Genomic DNA, 11,542 nt, shown 5'->3' on the forward strand with positions numbered 1-11,542 from the left:
AGATAGCAAGGTTACAACAATGGCCGCCGAAGTCTAGAGAGTGTGCAAGGAAGGCTACGAGAGGTAAAACAGACAGCACGTGCGATCTAGTGACAGCTGGTGGAACTAAAAGTAGGGGGGGAGCCCGTTGTCATGGAGATATGACGCCATCTGGAGGGTATATAAGAAAGTTCGCGGCGCGGGCCGGGCCGGGTGGGGCGAATAGTTGCCTTCCGACCGTCGAGGTGAACGCATCTCCCTAACCATTACCCATAGACATATTATCAAGATTGTTTATGTGAAGAGGTGTTTTGACTAGATTAGATATTTTTGGAGCGACGAGCGACATAACCCCCTCCTCACGAGTACGACTCTGCAGTCGTACTGAGGAGACATCTTGTTTGACCGTAGTATATAAACAGTTTCAGTGCTACCTGGTGGCAAACATGTGAACTAAATTTTGTTTACACAGTAAACAAGTCCAGTAGGTGCTGCAACCTGATGGCAAATATGTGAACTAAACTTCCTTTTTTTTGTTTTACGTCTTTCTGTGCAATTTTTTCAACTTTTTTTACTTTTTCTGCTTTTTAACGCTCTCTGACGCCATTTTTTCGTACTACTATTACTTTATTTTATTTTTTTTGTTCAATGTAAACAGAAATTTTAGTTTTATACGTACCTGTATATTTCTTTATTTGCCTCTTATCATTTTTAGTTTTTTTTAACTTTGTTTTTAGTTGTAACTTTGCAAATATAATAAAAATAACAAGACTATGGAAAAAGAGAAAATACATAATGACTTTTTTTAATAATTTATAAATAATTCTTTATTTTGCTACCAATTATACATTTTTTTTCTTTCGTATTGCAAAAACATTTTAAATTCAATTACATCTTTTAGGTAATGATTCTTAAAATTACCTACATCATAAAATTAAAATTTACATTACATTTTCCAACTTCAAATATATATTTTTTACAAATAATCGACTAAATAATAAAGAATTGGAAGAATTGCAGTTGGATAGGTGTTTTCCAACGTCTTTTTCATTTTGGCTTAATTCGATGAACATTCTTTGCAGGAAGCACTCCAGTATCGCCTGTTTCAACTCTGAAAAATAACATTATGAGATATACTGTTCGTCTACAAATCAAACTCAACTTCCTTGAAAATCAATGTTAATTTTTTATACGTTTAAATAAAAATAGATCAATCTTTTAGAAAGAAAACGCAAGAAAGTAAAACTGAGTGTTGGTAATTACATTAACTTAATTCATTTTCAAAATAGCGGTTCACTGCACTCTTTTAAGTGAAATAAACATTTTTTGAATAAACACTCGTCATTTTTTGTTCTTGTACCTTTCAATTTTCTAATCAAATTAAAACTTTCTTCAACACAGAATCTTTACTATACTCATTCCGATTCTACAGGAATATATGAACAAAAAGGTTTAATCACGTAAAAATGCTCAAGTTTAATAAATAATGGATAAGATTACCTGGAAGAGAACACCACAGAGTGGTAGGTAGATTTCCTTATTTGGATATTGCAGGAATAGAGATGGATGGGAATCACCTCTTATTTACGGAAGTGCTGCAGCATTAAAAGAAATTCCCTCAAAAGTAATCATTTTAGATTATGTCTCAGCTTCACTGGGCTGCGAGTCGGCCAAGGGCTGAAAACCTTAGTAAATGATTTGAATTTCATTCACACTTATTGTAATGCGGTAGCATTTTACAAACAAAATCTTAGTTAATTCTGTTTATAACTAATTAAACCATTCTGCAACTAACTCGGAAAATCTAATTTAAACCATCTATTGCACAAAATAACAACTTTTTATTCAGATTCAAGGGAAAATATTTAATTTATCGGAATAAAGGTTTAATTGATGTTAAAATGCTTTAGATGCTTATCAATAAAGGATAAGATAACATGAAGATCAGCTTCATAAGGTAACATGGTAAGTATGGAGATTTCATCATTGATTTATTTAACGGAATGTAGAAATAGATTTGAATTATCTCAAATTATATGCAATAAATAATAGTTAAGCCTACCTGAAGTAGAATTCTACAAATTAACAGGGTACCTTCGAAGATTTCCTGATTTGTTTCATGAACGAAATGTAGAAATTAGATGTGAATTACCTCAACTTATGTAGGAGTGCTGCTGGATGTAAAGAAGGACCATGATCAAGAATAGCCAGCGAAGGGAAGAAAGGGTCCTTGAGCAAAGGCACTGGATGGAGAGAAATACATACTACATTTTAAAACACATAACTTTTAATTTTTAATGCAATTTTGATATTCAAAAATAAGATGAAGTTGAGGCATAGCCTCTAAAACAGTCCACTATAAGGGACCCAAGACTTCGAAATAAACAATTAACATTACAATAGAATAACCAATTTTGAAGATATATTTATCACACAGAAGTTGAAATGTTGTAAAAAAGATTTAATCTGAGTAAGCTTCATAATCAATCAATACGTCATAGGTTGGTATTACATAATGTAAAGCCAGGACAAAAGTAATTTAGCACACTTCCCTTGAGCATATATAAGATAAACCGAACATATTATCTCTTTTATGTATAATGTTTATTTAATTTTTTTACCTTAATTTCATTTCTATTTTAAGTTTCTCTGTTAGTTTTTTTTAGCTACTTTTTGTATTTTATTGATTTATATGTATATTTTTTCGTATAATAGAATGTAATATATGGAGTCTATGTAAAAACAAAATAGGTATGCAAATAAATATTTTTTCTTTCAAATTAAAGGATTTTATTTATTCTCCTACTAAAATACTTTTTATTTTCACTCTAAGTCAAAAAATCATTTAATAAGATTGATACAAACATGCAATTTACATATACCTAAATAATACATTATTTAAGTAATTGATTCATAACAAAAGTTGTTTGTACTTACTCATTTGATCGATGTTTTCTCAACGTCTTTTTCATTTCCACTTCAGTTGATAGATGGTTTTGGAGTTATTGGCTCACAGTATTTGCTGTTTTCAATCTGAAAATCATTATTCAATGAAATAAACAGTTTATAGAGTTAAGCTTAAATGAGAAAAACATTCTATTCAATGTTAAAACAAAATTAAAACGAACCATTTGTTTAAGATAAATTTGTATCATTCAAAAACTTGAGAAATAAATATGAATGCTGAAATTTTAGTTTAAATCTTTAAACAGATCAATCTTTAGAACGTATTCGTAGCATTGTAAAACATTAAATTACTTTAACATGAATTAGGCGTAATTACAAGCAACGTTCTACAAGCGAATTAAGCTTATCGTACTCATCTTCCTCGTCTTAGGATCTTGACTTGTGGTTTTCGTTACTTCACTTCGATATAGAACAAACACTTCTCGAGTCAACCAATATAAACGATTTTTCAAGTTTAATTTTGTTCAAAATTATTTCATTTAATTTATAAAAGTAAAGAAACACATTTAACTATTGATGAAATATTATTCATAAAATTAAATAAAAGGGACTATAATTAAACTAAAACAATGATATGCACATAACAATAATTTTGCAAAGAAAGGATTTCGCTAGATGAAGGATAAAAGATTCTGAGGTCATTAAGAATGCTAAGATCAATGGAACCGAAGAGCATTTACTTTAAGATTTTTGATTGAGGAGATTGAATTCATTGTTGACAATTGGAAAGGTAGTAAGTACCCCATGATTTCTGTCAAAGTACAGATTGCTCCATACCAGCTGCTATTGCAGTCATTTATTTATTACAGAGAGTTTTTGGTTTTTATCAATTTTTCGAGAGACATGTTTCAATACATGCTAAAGATCATATTAATATAAGGAAAGTACGTTGTTTACAGGAAATCGTAAATGCGGTTCAAGAGAAAATACGAAAAATCAGATTCAGTAAATTTGTAGTTAGATCGCCAAAAAGGGCCATTAAACTAAATATAAATATTTGAATTTTCCATTATTGATTTTCATCACACACGAAACTTGACTGACGACTCGTAAAAACATTTATAAATCCAACAAATAAATCCGTTGAAAACTGAATAACATTCTACTTGATCGTAACACCTTGTAATTATTATAGGCAAGAAAAAGTAATTGAATTGTTACGAGTGCTTGGTGGATATTAAAGTAAAAGTGAAAAATTAAAGGGCCTAGTGACAAAGATAAGCAAAATACCTTACCTTACATAATACGTTATGAAGCCGATACAAAATGAAAGGTCTTGTTCACACAATACTTGCTTCAGCAAGTATTTCTCATTCTACTCCTGCTTGTAGGCACTACTACCCTCTTCACTCTTGCTACGAAATAGTCAGAACTTACCTACCTACTTAGGTTACTTTATATCATAAGGTTCCTTTTTTATTAAATTTATGTCTGTTGTTTTAATGACTCCTCAGGTAATGTAATATAAGTAGTCAATGTCATGTTCAGGTCTAACTCGTGCTATAAGCGAATTAAGCTTATCGTACACATCATCCTCGTCTTGTGGTTTTCGTTACTTGATATAGAAATAACCCTTCTCGTAATTTACCATTTATAGGCTGAAGAATTTAATGAGGATCTGGGGTTACGTCCACAGCACATAATAATATTTGTAATTTTGTCCGTAGTAGGATTTATTTTTATATTTCTTCTCGGTTTCGGTTTTTCAACCATCTCAGAGGTAGAATAACCATATTTGGGTAGGTAATTCGACTCCACTTACGCTCTCGTGCCTCACTACACTTACCGACTGAGCAGACTGACTAAGGGAGGTTACGTGGTGTTATCCAAATATTAACGAATTGTCAAACATGTGTAAAAATTATAAATTAAAATACTTGAAATCTAGTACATGATAAAAGGAAATGTTATTTTTTTGTTAATTTATTGCGAGTAATATAGGGAAAGAAGTGAGAAAATCCATTGGAAAAAAATGGATCAGCAGTCTTCCTGGGGACAATTTCTCCTATATCCAATGGTACTTACTTCTTGTGTTTCGAAATTGATCGACCTAATATGCACAATCTAGCATTAGCGTTAATATTAACTATTAAATACAGGAGTAGCATCATTCCTGCAGCAACCCCTTATTATTAACTATCGTTCTTCAGAAACCACAACTTCATCTCAGTGAAATTGGGATAAAAGTTCAATTTTTTTTCTTTCTTTTTTCCAAAAATGATAGACTTTACAATTACAATCTAGCATTGATCTTAATACTAACTATCAAATAAGCAAAATAAGGGGACAATTTTGACTTTTTCTATAGCTTTTTACCTTTTACTTTTAAAAAAAGATCGTACCTACATGTACATTTAACCATTGGCCTTAATAGTGACTTTCAAATACAAAACTGGAGTGTTCGAGTGAAATTAGAAGACGATTTCCAATGATTTTTATTTCTTGTTTTTCAAAACAGAACGACCCAAGATATACAATCTAGCATTGCCTCTAATATTAACTATCAAATGCAGAAACAGCAACATTACAGTGAAATTAAGAGACTAATTCCTCTTTTTCCAATGGTTTTTACTTCTTGTTTTTTTAAATAGATCGACCCAAGATATACAATATAGGATTGCCTTTAATATTAACTATGAAGTGCAGAAACAGCAGCATTTCAGTGAAATTAAGAGATCATTTCCACTTTTTCCAATGGTTTTTACTTCTTGTTTTTTAAAATAGATCGACCCAAGATATACAATATAGGATTGCCTTTAATATTATCTATCAAGTGCAGAAACAGCAGCATTACACAGACTAATTCCACTTTTTCCAATGGTTTATATTTCTTGTTTTTCAAAACAGAACGGCCCAAGATGTACAATCTATCATTGCCTTTAATATTAACTATCAAGTGCAGAAACAGCAGCATTACAGTGATATTAAGTGACTAATCCCACTTTTTTCAATGGTTTTTACTTCTAGTTTTTCAGAACACATCAACTCAAAGTTTACCAACAGGAATTTGCCTTATTATTAACAATCAAATACAGAAACAGCAGCTTTTCAAGAAATTGGTGACTAATTCCACTTTTCCAATGGTTTTACTTCTTGTTTTTCAAAACACATCAACCCAAAGTTTACCAACTGGAATTGACTTTATTATTAACAATCAAATACAGAAACAGCAGCATTTCAAGAAATTTAAGTCTATTTCCAATAGTTTTTACTTCTTTTTTTTAAAATAGATCACCCCAACATGCACAATCTACCATTGGCTTATTATTAAGTATCAAACACGGATGCAGCTGGATTATGTGAAATAAATAAATTCAACTTTTACTAATGGATTTTACTTTACACTTTTCAAAATAGATCCACCCAACATATCTAGCATTGACCTTACTTATGAACAATCAAATACAGAGACAGCAGCATTCTGGCGAAATTAGGCAAGAACATCAACTTTTTCCAATAGTTTTTACTTCTTATAGTTGAAAAAAGATCGTACCTGCATTTATACTGTAAAATCATCCTTAATAGTAAATATCAAATGCAAAACAGGAGTGTTCGGGTGAAATTAGAGGACGATTTGATTCTTGTTTTTCACAACAGATCGTCCCTTGCTGTATAAACTAGAATCGCCTTATTATTCACTAGAAATCACAGCATCTCAGTGAAATTGAGATAAAAGTTCAATGTTTCCAATTGCTTTTTACGTTCTGTTTTTCAAAAGACGATTTCGTCTTCTTCCAATGACTTCTTTATTTCTTGATTTTCAAAACAGATCGACCCAACATATACAATCTCGGATTGCCTTAAATATTAACTATCAAATGCAGAAACGGCTGCATTACAGTGAAATTGAGAGACTATTTCCACGGTTTCCGATGGTTTTTTAACCTTTTCTTTAAAGGTTTTCTTTTTTATTCCTTCCAATCTCGTAGCTATTTCTAAACTTTTTTCAGATTTTTCGTTTTTATTTCTTTTTTTTTATTTTTGGAAATTATCTCTTTCATCCTGTTGTCTGTTCGCCTCCGAAGATTTTTGAACTTTTCCATTTTTTTTTTTGAGATGAAAAGGAGAATAAATAAGATACAAATTAAACATTTTATTAAAAACAATAACATGCAATTTAAAGTAAAAATTCTAACATTACATTGTGAAATTAACGTGCATATTACACATAGTAACTTCAAAATACTTGTTTTATTAATTGATTCTTCACAAAAATTTCCTAGGGTAGATGGTTTACGTCTATTTCACTTGGGCTTCTATTGATGAACAGTTTTGCAGGCAGTACTCCAGCATCAGAGGTAATTAATCTGAAAATCAACATGGAAAATCAACAATATTTATGTATTTAAAATAATTAGTTTATACTGAGTTTAGCTTGAATTAAGAACCCAGGAATAAGAAAACATTAAAACTGGCCGGTAGGACAGTTGTATAAGGGTTTTTATAATACTTGATATATTCATAAAAATTTAAATAAATGTGACATTGATATGAAAGTTTAAATCACTTATTAAAGAACCTAACCCTTTCTTTCAAAGTTATGAAATATATTTTCAAAAAACATTCTTATTATTTATCAAAAAGATTACTCTGATTAAACAATACAACAACAAACATGCTACTAATATTCTATCTTCTTAATTATTAGGTATTATTATTTTTTTGGATACAGAATAGAAATAGTTCCGTGATTGGAAAATATGACAGAATTTCTATCAAATTAGAACCTTCTTTCAAAAAGTTAAATCTTTTTTTCAGCTACAAAGATAAAAATTAATATGAAAAAAGATTTAGTTTATGCAGTATTACTCTGAACGTAGTAAATAATTGATAAGATACCAACTTGAAGAACAGTTCCACAGTTAGAGAATCTAGTTTAGTTTATTATCAAAATAGAATTGATGCGAATTACCTCATAAATACGGTCGTACTTGCTGGAAGTACGAGGAAAACCTTACAAAAATTTATTTCAACTGGAAGACCTCGTATATAAGGACTCTTATACTCCTTCAAAACTGAACTTTTTGCATCAATTAAGTCAAGTATCTCAAATAGGCAGATGGGGCATGTTGTCTTCCGCTAATATAACCAATTTCATTATTTTGAAGATGTAAAAAGACCAATCAAATTATATAATTAAATATTCTGAATGGGCAATCTGTACAACACTAATGTTTATGACTTAATAATTCACTTCAGTAAACCAATTTGATCACTAAAAACCCCTAAGATGATGGCGAATCATTAAAAGTGTAAGCACATGAACTTATTTTTAAAAAACGTAAATCTAGTTCATGTACATTTGGATAGTTTGAATTTAGGCAAATCATTGCACTTACTAGGTATCTAATCTATTGCTGTATACTTTATTATTTATCTTTAGAAAAAAGAGAAAAAAATTGTCAATGTTGGGTGTTTTTCAACGTTACTCTTTTTCGTGCAGTTTTTGACGATCAACCCTTATACAACTGTCCTACCGGACAGTTTTAATAATACGACATAATATCGTAACTGAGAAACAACATGCTGTAAGCTGAAAACATGTACTTACTGATGCTGTAGGAGTTAAAATGTGTTCACTGGATAAAATGCCAACAACCCAGCCATTTGTTTGAATTGAATTTGTTCAGAATTACCATTAGAATGTCGAAAGAACGCTGAGAACAAGATTAAAAATTATATAATATAAATTATATTATTAATTATTTATACCATTGTTTTCATTGTAATTTACAAATGTTTAGAAAAAAATCAATTTTCAATAAGTTAGAATTTAAAACTACTGGTGCGAACCTTGCAATATCCAAGGTCCATAATTCTAGGACTTTATTAAACTTTACATTATTAATTTACATTTCACGCAGATTACACTCCCTTTTAAATGAGGGAAATGTGAATATTTACGTGGAAGTTCATAATTCCCAAATACATAATCTTAATTAGCTATTTACTTTTACAGTAATAAAATTATTAACATGTTACGAACTAAATCTACCTACTTATGACCGTTGAAACATTTTTATGAAACAAAATAATGAAGACTAAAATCAACATTTAAAAATTACATGCGTACACTTAAAATGCATCTACTATCAACTGTCTTGGAAACATGTCAATTTTATAAACCTTACACTTCTAATCAGATCAACTCGTAATTAAAAATAAAAGTATACACAGAAAATGTAGGTTACCTGCAAGAAGTCCTTAACGCAGTAATGATGCGAAAACAAGTTTTTTAATTTCCTAGGAAGTTATCGTTTAATGCAAATTGACAATACAATTTTCTAAGGTATGTAAAGTTCTCACTGACTTAGTTACAACAGCATCAACTAGAAAACTAATAATCATAAATAAAAAAACATCAAATTATGAGGTAAACAGTGAATTTTAAACATGGAAATTTTTTTGGAGGAAAACTTCTTTTTAAAGTACTGACGTTTATCAACGTAGGTGAAGAACATTTTATAAATAAGGCAAATTATTACTGTTGCTACATGATAAAGTGAAAATTTGGAAAAAAACGAATACCTTTTTACCCCACTGCCATGCGAGACAGTTGTTTAGTTAGGAGGTTATTTAATGTTTATTTTAATAGTATCAAAGTACATGTTCATGCTACCTAGCGGTGATCGCTGAAACTAGTTTCTATGCAATTACATCTTTCTAGTTCAAGCTATTGCCGCTAGATAGCATTGAAATTACTTAATTGACTATTTTTTTTCCATTCCTAAAAGTTACTTTAAAAGTAAGAACAATGTATAGAATTTCTACAATTTCTTTAATTTAAATATAAGGACTTCAATTTCTCATTAATTCTTTGATTTAAATAGAGCAAATACCAAAATAATATATTTATAAATTCCACTCTCTTCACAAGCTAAGTATAATAGAACCAACCAATCTTATGAAACTATTTTAATAATTATAGGACAATAATATTGGTACAACAAACGAGGAAAATTCTTAATAAATCTCCATGAGATGTACTAATATTTCACGATTTACAAGTAATGTAACTAAAATTCCCGTAAGTAAATCAATAATAACTAACGATTTTTATAAGAAGTTGAAGAAGTGGAGTAAAAGGTAGTCTACAAATCTAACTTGTTCCTCAGTCATGCTAATCCATTGTATCCATCAATCAACAATAAGACTTCAATCTTCTGCAGTTACTTTATGCTAATATGAAAATACATTGAAGGTGATAATAGATTGGCCCAGAGGTGACTTCTTACTTAAATCCACTACTGTCAAACTTTTATCGGATAGAAATATCACTTACTGCTTACTAAAAACTTCACTCAGCTCGATACCGAAAATTTAAGTTTTACTATTAATTTTGTCTTACCATTACCACAGGAAAACTTCACAATCCTTTCTAGAACAAAGCGTCTCAATCTATTTTCTAGATTATTCAATATAGCGTTTTTCATTTATTATATTTTAAATGTGTCCAATATTCAATCAAAATAACGAAATTCTTGAAAAAGTAATGAAGATTGTGCCATTATTCTTTCTTTATGAAACACAACATCCAAAATTGGTCGAACTAATGTGTATAATATGCGTTTGGCATAAATGTACAATTTTAGAAACCGACCAAAGGAAATTGATGCAAAAGTAATAAACATTATGCATTATTCCCTATTTTCAGAATCTCCAAATCCAAAAATAGCCGATCTAACTTGTATAATATACGATTGGCAAAACCAAAACCATTAAGTAAACATAAAACATAAAAATACCAGTAAAAGTAATGAAAATTATTCAGTTTTCCATTTTCACATCCAAAACTAGCAAGTTTAACGAGGACAATTTACAACAGGCATAAAAATATATTGTTAGAAACGGAAAACCCGGAAATCCGTATAAAGATAACGATTTAAATATTTTTCCCGTTTTTCTTGAAACACTATACACAAAACTAACTGACCTAATGAGTATAATATACGCTTGGCATAAAATTGCTAATCTAAAATCATAGCTTAACTTTACGAAATTCCAACACGTGATAATTGGTAATAAAAAAACATAATGATGTTAGAATTAGAGGGTGTTAATACTGATGATATTCAAGAGGAATAAATGCCCAAATAATTAACAAAGTCTCTGCCAGGAAACAAATAGTAAAATATAGTAATGCTAATGATAAATATAGAGGGTCAAGTAAAGATAAGCACAGAGTTCACAAATCTTCTCCCCACAATATTCAATGATGAGCAGCAGTGATTATAATTCAATGGAGATTAATAATCGACTGGGTATGGAACACTAGGAAAGAATTGTTTTTATAAAGTCCATGTGAATCATTTTTTGGAGTATCAATTCAACTTATAGCACTCAAAGCAAATGCGATATTATACAAACTACACTAGATCCAATCAACATTTCCAATAAAAAAACATAAAAAACTAAGATTTTGCAACAACGAGAGGACCAATATCATCAAACACCAAATTGATTAGAACATATTCTTTTCTCCATTGTCTGTTAAGCCATCTACCATTACATCCGAAATATTTATCGGACTTCCATTCCATTCCTTCATCTATATCCACTTTGCTCTTCCATAACGTCATCCCAGCCTCATTAAAAC

At 30.0% G+C, this 11,542-nt stretch overlaps 2 long non-coding RNA genes across 3 annotated transcripts; both read right to left on the bottom strand.

Moving 5' to 3' along the window:
- Positions 1–763: 763 nt before the first annotated feature.
- LOC141447519 (uncharacterized) lies at positions 764–4,755 on the bottom strand. 2 transcript variants are annotated; one of them, XR_012454376.1, is made up of 4 exons: positions 4,182–4,755; positions 2,917–3,012; positions 1,480–2,222; positions 764–1,090 (listed from the first exon to the last, which is right to left on the bottom strand). It is a non-coding gene; the product is annotated as an uncharacterized lncRNA (long non-coding RNA). The 2 variants fall into 2 exon arrangements; XR_012454377.1 differs by lacking the exon at positions 4,182–4,755 and adding an exon at positions 3,108–4,153.
- A 2,264-nt stretch (positions 4,756–7,019) lies between these two features.
- Positions 7,020–9,619, bottom strand: LOC141447520 (uncharacterized). The gene is made up of 3 exons (XR_012454378.1): positions 9,138–9,619; positions 8,498–8,603; positions 7,020–7,253 (listed from the first exon to the last, which is right to left on the bottom strand). It is a non-coding gene; the product is annotated as an uncharacterized lncRNA (long non-coding RNA).
- Between the last annotated feature and the right edge of the window lie 1,923 nt (positions 9,620–11,542).

Source organism: Rhodnius prolixus, unplaced genomic scaffold, assembly GCF_049639745.1.
Source record: "Rhodnius prolixus isolate KJV_2025 unplaced genomic scaffold, Rpr scaffold_7, whole genome shotgun sequence".
Taxonomy (NCBI): domain Eukaryota; kingdom Metazoa; phylum Arthropoda; class Insecta; order Hemiptera; family Reduviidae; genus Rhodnius; species Rhodnius prolixus.